Here is a 16,265-nt window from a genome sequence, read left to right on the forward strand (position 1 = left end):
AACTCTTGCATTAGATAGAACAAAGGTTTTTGTTTTTTTTAAAATTGATCAGTATCTAGAAACTTTACTAAAGCAGTTCGGTCGCAGGGCAAAGTCACAAAGAATTTATTGGATAGATCAAATTTGAGCAAACTACCAAAGTCAGCATAACACAATATTGACTTTATATTTGTTGGAAATTTCTGTTCTAATTGCAGATAAGTATGGCTTTTTATGAAGTCAAAGTTATATTGTTGCTTAAAGATATGAAAAGATCTCTACCCAATATTGCTTTAGCTTATGTTTATAAATGAAAACTACATGAAGAGATCACTTTTTATTAATCAAATTGAGAAAATGATAAAATTTTGATTATGTACTCTGTTGGAGAGACTGTAGAAAAATAGGCTCTCTCATATTATCCTATGGAGGAAAATTTAGCAATCTAGAAAAATTACATATTTATATCACATTTGACAGCAATCTCACACCTCAGATTTTACTCCACAATACATAGGAAAAAACAAAACAACCCCCCCCCAAACAATGATACATGCACAATGTTTTCTTGCAACAGTACTTGAAATAGCAAAAGACTGAAAACAATCCAAATGTCCATTCACAGTTGACTGATTGAATGAACTATGGTACGTACATACTATGGAGTGGTATGCAGTTGTAAAAAAAGTTAAGGGATGTACTTATGCTGTTGTAAAATGATCTCAAGGATATATTGTTAAAAAACAAAAAGGAAGAAGGAGAAATTATTTATAATATATAACCATTTATGTAATAAAGGGGAGAGATAAATTTTGTATTTTTATATAATAAAAATAGAAGAATAAACTCGAAGATATTTTAAAAATAGTAACTTTAAGAAGAGGGAGAGGAGAGAGCAGAGGGTGTAGGGCCAGACTTCTCTGAACATACCATATATTGTAGATTTTAATTTGGAGCTGTATTTTGTTTCTTGGGGCTGCTATAACAAATTAGTGCCTTAAAACAACAGCAATTTATTGTCTCACAGTTCTAGAGGCCAAAAGTCCAAAATCAAGGTGTTGCCAGGGCCATCCTCTTTTTGAAAGAATCCTTTCCTGCCTCTTCTAGCTTCTGGTGTTTGCCAACAATCTCTGCCTCCGTTGTCACATGGCCATCATCTCCCTGTGTCTATCTCTTCTTCTAAGGACAGCAGTCATGTTGGATTAAGGTTCCACCCTACTGCAGCATGACCTCATCTTTAATTACATCCACAACAACCCCGTTTCCAAGTAAGGTCACATTCTGGGGCTCTGGGAGCTGGGACTTTTGTAATATCTTTTGGGAGGACATAATTCAACCTATAAATGAATCTATGTCAACATTTTACATACTTATTAAGCAAAATTAAGCTGAAATGCAAAAATACCAGTAATACCATTCACCAAAATCTCAAAGCAAAATTAAACAAATTAACCTATCGACACACAGAGTTGCTAGTTTAATCATACAGAGAGGAATTATTTCAGGATACTTCTAAAAGGCACTCCTTGGATTATCTGGGTTTAGAGTGACATAGCCTAGAAATCTTTAGTTATTTTTAGTTAGGAAGAAGCAAATGTATAATTATGCTAATGTCGTTAGAAACCTAGATTTTCATCATCAGTGGGTACAAATATAAAGTCAAAGAAGTTAACAAAAACATTGTAATCCTAAATTTGAACTGAAAGTATCAATATGATTTCATGATATATTTTTTCTTCAAAAATTAACATATTCAAGTTCTATCCACTAAAAAGTGGAGGAAACCATATTCAAAGAAATAGCTATGAGCACCCCATGAACTGCTCATTTAAAAATAATTGAATCTGAATCTCATAAATTCTTTATCATTTAATTGCCAGGTTATAGGACATAGAAATGGCAGAAAAGAATGTTAAGTGACACCACAGAATTCAAAAAGCAAAATTAAAATGAGATTTTCAGGACAAATTACTTAATGTCTTCAACAAATAAATTAAAAGAAAAAAAAAAAAAGCAAGAGGAGTAGCCTATAGAATAAACCATACTTAAGAGGTAATTCAAACAAATGCAATGTGTGAACCTTATTCAAACAGATGAACTATATAGAGCATCCACAAAACTATCAGGAAAATTCAAATAGGGACTAGACATTAATGATTTAAGAGATTATTGTTAAATTTTGGATATAATAACAGCACTGTAGCTTATGTTTTTACATATATATATATATATATATATATACTTGTGTGTATACATATGTATACACACATATACAAACACATATATTTTGGTATATATGTATCCAATATATTCATATATACTTACATATTTATAAATATTATAAATGTCTCAGTGGAGTTTAGGTGGCCATGAGCTGAAAATTTTTGAAGTTGGGCAATGGAGACATTGGAAGATCATTACACTTTTCTCTTTAATTTTGTACATGTTTGACATTTTCACCAATAACATGTTTTCAAAGTGTGGGCCTGGTTTCTCTTTCCTTCCTCTTTCTACACAAGATGGAGAAGTAAAATTAAATGCCAAATAAGCTCTACCATTTTAGATCAGCAATGATAATGGATAATCCATAGTCAAGACAACACAGGCTGATACTGAAAGGCTTACTATCAGAAACATGGATCCCAGGAGCCATCCCCTTGCCCAAGATGTCTATCATTAAGGTTAATCCTTAATTTAGCATGACAAAGCAGCCTCCTTTTTGATCTAGCTACAGGTTTTATATATATATATATATTTATTTATTTATTTTATTTAATCTCTCTCTTTTTTTTTTTACATATTTTGAATTAGAATGTCCTTAGATAATGCATGCCACAGGCCCCATCACTTGCTATTTTTTTATACCCAACACTTTTACACATTCCTATTAAATTTCTGAGCTCAGAGGGCATGTGCTAACATCCTCCACTATGATGCTCCTATAGTCAAGTCATTGCCTGCAGAAAAAGATAGTCTAAGGGTAATTTTATGTTGCTCCCCTCTCTCATTCATTCACAATTCACTTACCTTATTCATTCATCATACTTTTATTCTGCTTTATATCAGGCACACTCTACTAATTATTTCAGAAGATACACATGTGAGACATAATATTTATATCAAGGAGTTACAACTATTAGAAAAGACAAAAATGTGAACACTTATGTACACTTGCAGAATAAAAACTGCTATAAGAGAGGGATAATTATTAGATGAGAAGAGGAACACTCTGCGGGAATTTGTGCCTGCTGCACAAAGGGTCACCAAATTACTGTAGCTAAGGGAACAAACATCCATGAGACAACGCTGAGCATCTATCCTCCCCCACTGCAACAGTGGTGTCTGGGGACGCTCCTTTTTAAGGTCCAAACTGCGATTACATGGTCTTGTTATGTTGTTTAAAACAAATGCTTGGGGCCGAGCCCGTGGCGCACTCGGGAGAGTGCGGCGCTGGGAGCACAGCAAGGCTCCCGCCGCGGGTTCGGATCCTATATGGGACTGGCCGATGCACTCACTGGCTGAGTGCCAGTCACGAAAAGAAGACAAAAAAAAAAAAAAAAAAAAAGACTTTAAAAAAAAAACAAATGCTTGAAAGGGGGGTGGGGGCAATGAGTAACAGGAATGGAAATTTAAGAAGTACAAGCTTAACTATTTAAAAGTACTCAAGTATGTTCCTTGCCCTTAATTTTCAGGTTCTGATATGAGTCACTTTTCAGGCTGAACTATTTGGAAACATGATGCTGGAAAGCTGCACTAAATCTGAAATATGAATTTATATTTAGCTTTCAACCAACCTGAAGTACTACTTTAATACTGTTGGAATGGTGTGGAGGGTGTGTGTATGGGTTATGGAATCAGATTTGTAATCATAAATAATTTGGTTTCTTTAATGCCCTAAGATTTGTGATCTTTTAAGCAATTATTTTTTGCCATCCAACCAACATTAAGGAGAAAAAATGGTTTACAATGGTTCTGCTTGACCATGGCCACACTGCTTAGCAAGTCCTTATTCCATCTTCCTGCAAAGGGAGATTAAATTCAAATAATGATCTACCCTGTATGTTTATTCTTCTGTGTGCTGTGATCTTCATCAAACATCAGTTATGTGCACTGCCTGTGAGAAAAGTTGTTAACCTTTGTTCTAGTGAAGGACAATTTTAGCATTTCTAATAATAAGCTCATAGGCTTTGCATTATTATATTTTTCTCTTAGCATATGTCTTTTTCTTTATAATTATGTTCATTTTAATCAGTATACTATACCTAATTGCTATGTCATTCTTTGCTCGAAAAATATTTGGGGATTCCTCTGTTCTGTACTTGCTTTTTAAGCTTGACCTTTGGAAAACGTATATTAACATATTATTCAGTCAGTTAACAGATACTTGGCAAGCCCCACATGTGCCAGGCATATAGCTTAAGCCAATTGGTATCATTAGCTTTATCTTCTTCTGACTCTATTTCACTTGGAAGTCCACTTAATATAATTTACAAAAGAAAGCCTGCTAAAAAATAATACTAAGCATATGACCAGATGATTAATAGGGATTGGTGCTTTTTAGATCAAGCCTACAGATTAATTTCTTAGAAGCCACTATATGTATGTACTACTAAAATGGAACCAAGATTCATAAGACACTAGCTATGTCCAGGAAAACTTTGGAGGATTATTACAGAATACAAAAGAAACTAGAAAATTCTTGTAGGGTAAGTGAAGATTAACAATCAGCGTTTTTATAATGATATTGGCACGGTTGTCTTAGAGGAACAGCAGTACACTCTAATGAATCTTCCTCCCTCTTTCCTTTCTGCAAAGTAGCTGTTAGCTGGGTTAATCCAATAATGACATTCAGCTGCAGACACCAATTTCAATTCTTTCATATTTGAGTATTAGATAGATATATATAAAGCAAGCCTCTCTAAATATTATATATGGATTTCAGGAAAGGAAATAGAAATGAAGACTACATGTTACCATTCACTTAGATATAGGGAAGAAAAATCAAACACATAAATAAGAAAGCAAGAAATTTGTCATCCAGAAATATGGGAAAAATAAACACTAATTATTCCAAGATCACTATGATAGAGAACATTTAAAAATACATTTGATACATATTAGTTGGGAGTTTGGGCAGTAATTTGCATCATGACCTTTGGTAACTCAAGTAACCTCTCTAGTTTCTCCACAAAATGAGGGAGTAAAACTAAATGACTTGAAAAGCATTTTCAAAGCTTAGCATTCAACTATTTTACCTTACAGCAAGGAGAAGAAAAAGGAAAATTCAGAAATAAACATTCCAAATGGCTTTATGAGTCTCTTTTTAATAGGAAATACAGTTTTTTAAAAAAATTATTTTTAGACTTGCTGATTTTTTTAAAAAATTACTTCTAACTTTAACAGGCAGAAATTTACTGGCTACTCTGGGATAGATTATATTAACAAAGAACTCTTATTCCATAGAAAAAATTACTTTAAATGCCTTTTATACTCTTAATACTTATCAGGACAATTAAACTATCTACTCTTAAATATCAAGAAAATCAATCAGTAGTCACAATTAAAGTTTTACTCATGGACAATATTTCCCTCCCAAGTTCCAGCATAAAAATATTTCATTTGTAAAATGATTCACAAATAGCATCTTAATCTTGTTTTTAAAATTTTTTTCTACCAGGGAGGAATGTACCTTATCTATCTCAGCTGAAATTAAATGACCATAGTTAGTATTCCTTAACATAATAAATCAAAAAAGAAGTTAGAATGTTCTATTTTGTAATATTAAAATTCATAAAGACGGTGGCTTTGCTATAAGGAATACTAAGAAGATGGGAATGGGAAATATTCTGATAGCTTTTTCTTTCAATAGCGTTTGAGCCCCTGGTCACCATAGGGTCACCATGGTCTTCTCAGACCCACTTGCTGCATTTATCCATTTACTGTTGGAATTAAACAGGGGAGTACCAAGAGGTGACTGAGAGGATCACCTGGATACCAGATATATTTGTTGCTGCCCCATTATTTAATAACATCCCTGCTTCCTCCTGAGAGGGTGAGGACTATGCTTCCTGCCTGCTGGTTCATGGACACGAGGATCCTGGAGTTCAATGAGATGCCTGTAAACCCAGGTATAAGTGTCCATCTTGTGCAAACCTTGGAGCCCAGGGCGGTGGGGACAGTAAGCACAAACTCTCCAAGTGGATCTTTGGAAGTGGCGGTAAGTAGGTGTATCAGTCCACTTCTGTTGCTTATAAGAGATTACTTGAAACTGGATAATTTACAAAAAAAAAAAAAAAAATGATATTTATTTCTTACAGTTTTGGAAGCTGGAAAGTTCAATGTCCAGGGAACACATCTAGTGAGGGCGTTCTTCCACAGTGACTCAGGATGGTGTCATACTATGAGAATAGGCTGAGCAAGAGAGCTAACCTGCTCACTCATTCTCCTTATAAAGCCATCAGAACCACACCCACAACCACTCTTTAAACTATCTACTCATTATTCCATGAATGGATCTATCAATTCACTAGGGCAAGGTACTCACAATGTAATCACCTCTTAAAGACTCCACCTTTCAATTACCATTATAGGATTATCTGTCCTCTTAACACCATTACAATGGGGATTAACTTTCTAATGCATGAACTTTTGGGGGACACATTTGACTCACAGCCGTGGGGTCACTCCTGCTTCCACTCGACTGCTCCAATTCCACTCATTCTATTGGGGAATCAGCACCATGTAAAGTTTCTTGATTCTGGGTGTAACTACTTTCTGGAGAATGGCCCCATCCTCACAGAGAAACATTCTGAGGTTGTGCTCCATCTGTGCCTTCAGAAAACTGTCCTGATGCTTCAGTAGGTTGGAAGCTTCTGGGTTGTGACTTATGGAATATAAGAAGTGGATTCATAGTCTCAGGCCCTTTCTCACAAATTTAGTGTACAATTGGTACTTTTCTCTGATATTGTTATATGGGATCTTGTGAGAGTGGATAAAATGCTCTGTAAACTCTTAAATAGTGGCACTAGCCAAGGCCTTAAACACAGAAAAGACACTCATATCCAACTTGCATGTCTATTCCTGTCATAATCAATGACTGGCTGAGGGTAGTCAACTTGTCACCAAGTGGCAAGAAATCCCTTCAAAGAGAATGTGCCATATTGGAAGAATTGGTCTTCGTTGTTGTCATGTTGGGTATTTGGCAGTGCACGTTAGCTAGTGACCTTTGTAAGGAGGGAGGGCATGTTGCTGAGCCCATGCATGATCTTCACCTCTGCCCCCATGGCTACTTTATCCATGTGCCCATCATGCCAGCATTGCAGTGGCAGAGGATGTTTATGTCAATTGTACCATCATTTTATCTACATGTTTATTTAGTGCCTCTTTATTGTAAATGTTTGCTGGTAGGCGCTTATATGAGATATACAGATATTCACACTTTGTATTTATTCCCGTATGTTCATCACGTGCCTCAGACTTTTTCTTTTGGTGTCACTAATCAGTCATCCAGACCCCTTGCTACTGCTCCTGCGTTCCTGTATAGTCTAAATTTTGGGTATTTGTCTGCCCACAGAAAATGGAAAAATAGGTACATTTCTTGAAGTTCTGCTCAGTGGGAGGATTTCATCCATCGCTATCTTTTCAGGCCATTCCTTAGTGAGGCTGTAATGCAGTTGTCAGGGTCCATTTTCAGTTTGCTTCCACATACCAAGCTGACCCATCCATGATTCAAAAAGCTTGGGCCATTTCCTCCTCCATCAGCTGGTCATGAGGGATTCCCCTTACAGCCATAGGTGTGAGCCGAGAGAGACACGGATGAAACACTGGTGGACGACTTGGGAGTCTGAGGTACCTGTTCATGCTGGAAACTTTTCATGTCACTTGGTGTATACTTCCAGAGCAGCATTTTCGAGTTGGAATATTCTGTCTCGAGGAAGTAAAGAGAACTTCCAGGGATTGTGCTTTTATTTTTGTGCTGGTGTATGGATTTTCTATTTTTATTCTTTTGCTGCAAAACAAATTACAACAAAATTAATGGCTTAAAACAACATATATTTATTAGCTTAGTTTCCATGGGTCAGGAGTCTGGCAATTTTTGTGGGGTCTTCTCAGGATCTTCTTCTCAGGTCTCAGCCTGAAATCAATGTGTTGGCTGGATGTGTCTTCGACTTCAGCCTCTATGAAGGAAACATGTGCTTCCAAGCCCTCTTAGATTGTTGGCAGGATGACAATCCTGTGATTGTTTATTTCCTTTATTTCTCTGTGACTGAGGCTCCCATTTTCTTGCTAGCTACGGGCTAGGGAGCATCCCCACTTCCTAGAGGTCATTGTCAGGTCTTTGCCACATTGTTCCCTCATAGGCAGTTCACGAATTCACCACACGGACTTTTTTATTCTTCAGCGCCAGCATGGAAATCTCTCTACTTTAAATCTCTTTGCAAAAGGACTGGACACTCTATCCAAGGGTTCACCTGATTAGGTCAGGCCCACCCAGGATAATCTCCCTTTTGATTAATTAAAAATCAGCTAATTTAGGACCTTAATCAAACCTGAAAAGTCATTTCACCATTTTCATATAACATAACTAAATCAAGAGAGTGACTACCCTATCCGTTCATATCCAAGGGGAAGAAATTATACAGAGCATGTAACTCAGGAGATGAAAATCTTGGAGCCATTTTAGAGATCTTTCTGCCACACTTATCACATTCACTTATTTATCACCTTAATCACCAATATACTACATACATCCTAATCAGGGCTGTGAAACTAACTACTGATTATTTTGATTTCCTTTAGGTCATATTTGCGCAGTTGGTGGTGGTGCTTAGAAGTGCTAGAAAATATTCTGTTGCTGATTATATTTTTACACTGACATGGCAATGTCACTAAAATTATCCATTGGTTAAGCCTATTGAAACAAAACTGTGATATGATTAAGGCAGTTATTTCAATGAGAAATAATGCAACAGATTTGTACCAGTAGAAGAGCGTGCTTTTAAAAATTAGAGTACAGAGCAAATGTACTTTGATGACGATCACAGAATCTCTAAATGTCTAGGACCCACAGGCTCTGGGATAAATGAAGTGAATGAACATGCAAAGCATACATTGATTCAAAACAATGTTTTGTTTTGTTTAGAAAAAGCAATATCAGCATAAAAATTTAGTTATAACTTATTTTTCAAAAAACCAGCATTGACAGTATATTAAGTATATACATAAATTAATTTTAATCTATACTCAGGGAGAAGTCAGTTAAATGTGAAGTATCCTAATTAGGAAAACACACTCTAAAGCCAGACAGAAAACATCTGAAAGTCCCTAATTAGAGTTATGCAGTCCAGAGGCTGCTTTGGTTTACATGTCAAATATCTATATCTGAATTTATACTAAGGAATCTCTATTAATAAACATAAAGATATTGAATAATTTATGAATTGAGTGATTTTCAAAACATGCAAGTTGGTTAGACATGTAAAGCACCTTCACCCTTGCACCCAGATTTTATTCCCTACCTTTGGAGCAGCACTTGTGGTTCAGAACTCTCTTTTTTATTATGGTCACCCATTGTTTAACAGAGGATTATGTTGTCCAATCCAACCAGGATGGTAACTGATGCCACCAAAAGAATATTATGACAATACAATACTAATACTTAGGAGTAAACTAGGAAGGTGCTAGTCAGAATGTACAAAGGGAAAGAGAGAGGGAAGTTCAAGTTTACAGTTATAGTAAGACTACTATGAATAATTTTGAGTCTCATTTCTAGTAGATTTTTTGGTGTGTGGCCAACTTTGATCTATGGCTTACCTTTCTTGTAACCTAATGAGGTGGAAAGTATTGATTTTTCACCTTCCTTTTATCTTGGAGGCTTTGTTTATACATTGAAAACAATATGACAATTATGAAAGATAAAATTGGCTTACTTGAATTAACAAATGAGGTAAATAGCAAGCAATCACTGTACACTATATTTCTATCAGAATGTGTACAATTTAAATATTGAGCATATGAAGTAAATACTTATTGATGAACGTTTAGATTGTTTCTAGTTGTTGACTTTAGCAAATAAAGCTGATATGAATGAACATATGCTTTAATTTTTCTTGAGTAAAGTCGAAGGGTTGAATCATATGGTAGGTGTATGTTTAAGTTAACAAAACAAAACAAGGTAGTTGTATGATTTCATATTCTCATCAGCAGTGTGTACTCATATGTGAGTTCCAGTTTCTCTTCATCCTCACAATACTTGGCTTGCCATTGTGAATACTGCTGCAGTGCCTGGGAGGGCAAATGCCTCTTTCAAATTATGATTTCAGCTTTTTGGGGTAAGAACTCAGGAACGGGATTGTCGAATCATATGGTAATTCTACTTTTAATTTTTTGAAGAACATCTATGCAGTTATCCATATGGCTGCACTATTTTACATTCCCACCAGCGTGAACATCGTCACCAACACTTAACTAAATTTTTTTTTTTTTGATAATGGCCATAATAGGTGTGAGGTGATATTTTATTGTGGTTTTGATTTGCATTTCCTTGATAATTAGTGATGTTGAGCACCTTTTTATATACCTTTTGGTCATTTGTGTGTCTTCTTTGGAGAAATGTCTGTTCATGTACTTTGCCTGTTTTAAATCCAATTTTTTGGTTGTTATTGAGTTGTAGGAGTTTTATTTAAATAATTAATAATAATTGAATATTAACCTCTTATTATATGTGTGGTTTGCAAATATTTTTTTCTGTTCTGAAGATTGTCTTTTCACGCTGTTAATTGTTTCCTTTGACATGCAGAAGCTTTTTAGTTAGCTATAGTCCCAATTGTTTATTATTGCTATTGTTGCCTGTGCTTTTGATGTCATAACCAAGAAATCACTGCCAAGACTAACGTATTTCCCCCCCATGCTTTCTTTTAGGAGTTCTACAGTTTTGGGTCTTACGTTTAGTCTTTAATTCATTTTCAGCTGATTTTTATGTATGGTGTAATATAAGGGTCCAATTTAATTGTTTTGAAAGTCAATATCCAGTTTTGCTGACACCATTTGTTGAAGAGAATATTCTTTTTTCATTGTGTATTCTTGGGACCCTTGTCGAAGATCAGTTGACTGCATATGTGCAGGCTTATTTCTGGGCTCTCTGTTCTATTCCATTGGTCTATATGTCTGTTTTTATGTTAGTACCATACTGTTTTAATTACTATAGATTTGTCACATATTTTGAGATCAGAAAATGAGATGCCTCCACCTTTGGCCTACTTTCTCATGGCTTTTTTGGGGAAGTAGGGGGGCTATTTGAGGTCTTTTGTGGTTCCATATGAATGTTAGGATTGTTTTTCTTTTTTTCCTATTTCTGTAAAGAATGCCATTGGGATTTTGATAGGGAATGAAATGAATCTGTAGATCACTTTGGTTAGTATGGATATTTAAACTGTATTAACTCTTCCAATCCATGAACATGGGATTTTTTTCCATTTATTTCTTTCTCAGTTTTTTTCATTGAAGTTTTGTAGTTTTCAGTGTACAAGTCTTTCATATTCTTGGTTAGGTTTATTGCTAAGTATTTTACTCTTTTTGCTGACATTGTAAGTGGAATTGTTTCCTTAATATCCTTTTTGGATTATTTACTGTTACTGTATAGAAACACAGCTGATTTTTGTATTTGATTTTGTATACTGAAATTTTACTGAATTTATTTATTAGGTCTAACTGTGTATATGTGTGTGTGTGTTTGTGTCTGTGTGTGTGTGTGTGTGTGTGTATGAGTGTATAGTCTTCAGAGTTTTATACTTATAAGTTTGTGTTTTCTGAAGGCAGAGATAATTTCATTTCTTCTTTTCCAATAAGATGCCTTTTATTTCTTTTGCTTGCCTAATTACCCTGGCTATGACATGAAGTACTGTGTTGAATAGAAGTGATGAGAGTGGGCATGTTGTCTTGTTCCTGATCTTGGAGGAAGATCTTTTAACTTTTCACTATTGAGTATATTGTTGACTGTGGTCTTGTGATATATGGTCTTTATTGTATTGATGTACTTTGCTTCTATACCTATGTTGTTGAGAGTTTTTAATCAAGAATTGTTGTTGAATTTTATCAGATGTTTTTTCTGCACCTATTGAGATGATCATATGATTTTTGTCCTTCATTCTGTTAATGTGGTATATCACACTTATTGATTTATGTATGTTGAACTCTCTTGCATCCCAGGGATAAATTCCACTTGATCATAGCATATGATTCTTTTAATGTGTCGTTATATTTGTTTTCCTAGTATTTTGTTAAAGATTTTTGCATCACATGCATCAGGGATATTAGCCTATAGTTTTCTTTTCTTGTGGTGTCTTTGTCTAGCTTTGGTATCAGGGTATTGGTCACCTCATAAAATCAGTTTAGAAATGTTCCTTCCTCTTTAATTTTTCGGTAGCAATGAGAAAGATTGACATTAATTATGTAAATTGGGTAGACTCCTCCAGCGAAGCTACCTGGTCCTGAAATTTTCTTTGTTGGGAAGCTTTTGTTTACTTTTTCAATCTCCTTACTAGTTATAGGTCTGTTCAGACTTTCTACTTCTTTTTTTTTTTTTTTTTTTTTTTTTTTTTTCGTGACCGGCACTCAGCCAGTGAGTGCACCGGTCAGTCCTATATAGGATCCGAACCCACGGCGGGAGCGTCGCAGCGCTGCCAGCGCAGCACTCTACCAAGTGCGCCACGGGCTCGGCCCGAGACTTTCTACTTCTTGATGATTCATTCTTGGTAGGTTGTATGTATCTAGAATTTTATCCACTTATTGTATGTTATCCAGCTTGTGGCAAATAATTGTTCATGAAAATCTCGTATAATCCCTTTTATTTCTGTGGCATATGTTAAAGTCTCCTCTTTTGTATCTGATTTTATTTATTTGAATCATCTCTTTTTCTTTTCTTAGTCTTGCTAAAGGTTTGTTGGCTGCATTGATATTTTAAAAAAATAGCTTTTTTGTTAATTTTTTTCTGTTTTTATTTTGTTCTTTATTTCTGTTCTAGTCTTTATTATTTTCTTCCTTTTACTGACTTTAGGCTTAGTTTCCTCTACTCCTTCTAGTTCCTTGAGATGTAAAGTTAATTTGTTTATATGAGGTCTTTCTTCTTTTTTAATGTAGTCATTAATTGTTATACACTTCTCTTTTAGTACTGATTTTGCTATACCTCTTAAGTTTTTTTATTTTGTGCTTTTGTTCTCATTTGTCTCAAGATATTTTCTAACTTGGTTTCTTCTTTGAGACAATGGTTGTTCAAAAGTGTGACCCTTAATTCCTCATACATGTGAATTTTTTAGTTTTCCTTCTGCTATTAGTTTCTAATTTTTATTTCTAGGAAAATATATATGTTATGATTTTGATGTTCTTAAATTTGTTAAAATTTGTTTTGTAACCTAACATGTGATCTATCCTGGTAAAAGTTTCATGTGTGCTTGAAAAGAATTTTTAGTCTCCTGCTGTTGGGTGGAATGCTCTGTATGTCCTCTTGGTCTGTATTGTTGTTCCAGTCCTCTTTTTTTCTAATTGATTTTCTGTCTGGATATTCTACCCATTATTGAAAGTGGGGTATTGAAGTCTACTACTACCATTATAATGTTGTCTATTTCTTTTTCTTTCTTTCTTTCTTTCTTTCTTTCTTTCTTTCTTTCTTTCTTTCTTTCTTTCTTTCTTTCTTTCTTTCTTTCTTTCTTTCTTTCTTCTTTTTCTTTTTTTTTTTTTTTGGCAGCTGGCAGATACAGGAATCTGAACCCTTGACCTTGATGTAATAACACTGTGTTCCAGCCAACTGAGCTAACCAGTCAATCCCATAATGATGTCTATTTCTTTCTTCAGTTCTGTCACTATTTCCTTTATATATTTAGGTGCACTGAGGTTGGGTGCATGTGTATTTATAGTTGTTATATCTTCCTGATGAATCAATCTTTCTATTATTGTATAATGTTCTCTTTTGTCTCTTGTGACTGTTTTTGACTTAAAACCTATTTTGTCTAATACAGGTATAGTGCATTTGTGAAATTGAAAGTAGATAATATTAAAGTTAACATCCAAAAGACATGTCCCAGGCCAAATATTAAATCCAGATTGGCTCTCCAGGATCTTTTATTGATATCTCTGAGAAATATGAGATGGCTCCTCTACAAACTTTCAGATACTCCAAAGACCTTCTAATGATTTTAATTGATCATAAAGAGTGTCTTGCAGGTTCTCTTTGTTAAATAATAGGATTTATAAGAATGTTAAGTTCATGTCTCACAGGGAAGCTAAATTAGAGATGAATTGAACTAGAATAAATTTGTAGTTGTTCCTGTTTTGTAATGGAGTTGATTGTAACTTGATACATAAGAAATCATAATATGCAAAAAAAGAATCATATTAGCTTGTATTGATAGTGACAAAGATACTACAAAGTTAAGAGATCTTTGAATCTCCAAACTTATGTGATCAGAAATCTTGCTGAGGAAATTACTCAGTTCTAAGCATAGGCTCCTTTTTGACAATAAGGGAATGATTTAGAAGTTAGTAACAGGATCCCAGAGGACTGAACCAAGACTTAGGGAGAACTATTCTAAGAGGGTATGACTGAGCTCTAGTCAAGAAACTGGCAAAGTGTTCCTGGCTGGATTTCAAAATATCTGTGGATCAGTAGCTAATGTCTGCCTCACATTTCCTTCTCCCTTTTTCACATCAGTGTCTGTAGTGATATTTCTATGCAAGTTGTATTGTATTTTTGGTGTGTGTGTTGGGGGGAGGGTAAGATAGATTCCTTATCTATTTCGTTCACAGGTGTTCAGATTAGAGAACAGTGCTCAAGGTGCTATAACTGAAAAATCACAATTGAGGAGCAACTTCTAACATAGAAGAAACTTAAATGATGGAATCCTGGGCTTCAAGCCAATCCACAATTGGATGAATCTTGGGGTAATTGGGGAAGGAAATAAATGTGTTTGCTTGTGGGAATTGTTGTGTGCCTACAGGGAGGACTACAGCAGATTGTAGTTCCAAAAGATGGCCACACCAATCTATATCCATCTAACATGCTATCCTTACAATGGGACTGCTGCAGTCCTCCTATGAAGGTCTGGGTTTATATCCTGCTACCTTAAAACTGCAGGACTTCTGTTATTTCTTCAGCAAATAGCACAGGGGAGTAGTGACACTATGTGATTTCTGAGGGTAGATTGCAAGAACATTATGCACCCAGATTTTGCTTTTTGAGAAGCCTTGCTGTTAGAAGCTACTTGCTATACTGTGAGGATGTCCAAGGTACCTACTGAGGGTGACCACAAAAATATGCTAATATTTATTTGAAAGCCACCTATGGTCTAAGACAGCTGTCATTAATAGCCTCACATGTGAATGAAGACATCACCTTATTTATTCTGTCACCGCTATCAAGTTAGCTCAGCTTTTGAGTCTTCTCATCTAAGGCCCCAATGACAACTTGTTCTTGCTGTGTGCTATTCTTATTCCTGGCCCACAGAATCCATGAATATAATAACACTATTGTTTTATGTCACTACATCTAAAATGGTCTGTTATATAGCAATAGATAATTGATAAACTCTGAAATAATTTTGAAAAACTAAATATCCAGGTACATTTTATGTTAATGTCTAATTTTTAAAATTATGTTTAAATAATTTTAAGAGGTATAATTTCTGGCTTTTATATTAATATAGAGTTTTCTAAAAATATGAAACATGACAATCTAATACCTTAGCAATTTGAAAGTGAAATGATTATATATAAAAAATATATGAGCATGGTTTTCTAAGCAATAGGAAATTTTTACTTTGTTTATCTTCATGAACTTACAGTCCTCATGTATTTCCCTTTCAAAACATTAAACTACTATAACATATAGTATTTTCAACAGTTTCTTTTCATGGCATTTTGGGCCATTAAAAGTTTGGAGTAGATATTTTGTTAAACAGGACTAAATTATACCTACTCAAATTGCTTGGGAGGTTTTAAATGATTTGATTACTTGTGAAAGTTAGCCCTGCTGTAATTAGGTACAAGAACAGAGTGTTTTAATGTGTGAATGAATCATAGATCCAACTCAAATACTACTATAAATCTTCAGTAAACACCATGTGTAATTTATAAAAGTAATTTATTAATTTGTTTTTTAAAATGCTACAATTTTTTCAGAGTAAAGGATGGGGATAAAAATAAGTTTCCTATAATCAAATTCCAGGTCAACACAATATAGGACAAGGCAAGCTGATACCACAAACAAAATGGTCTTATACCTCAAATGCCATAAT

Source organism: Cynocephalus volans, chromosome 1 (assembly GCF_027409185.1).
Source record: "Cynocephalus volans isolate mCynVol1 chromosome 1, mCynVol1.pri, whole genome shotgun sequence".
NCBI lineage: Eukaryota > Metazoa > Chordata > Mammalia > Dermoptera > Cynocephalidae > Cynocephalus > Cynocephalus volans.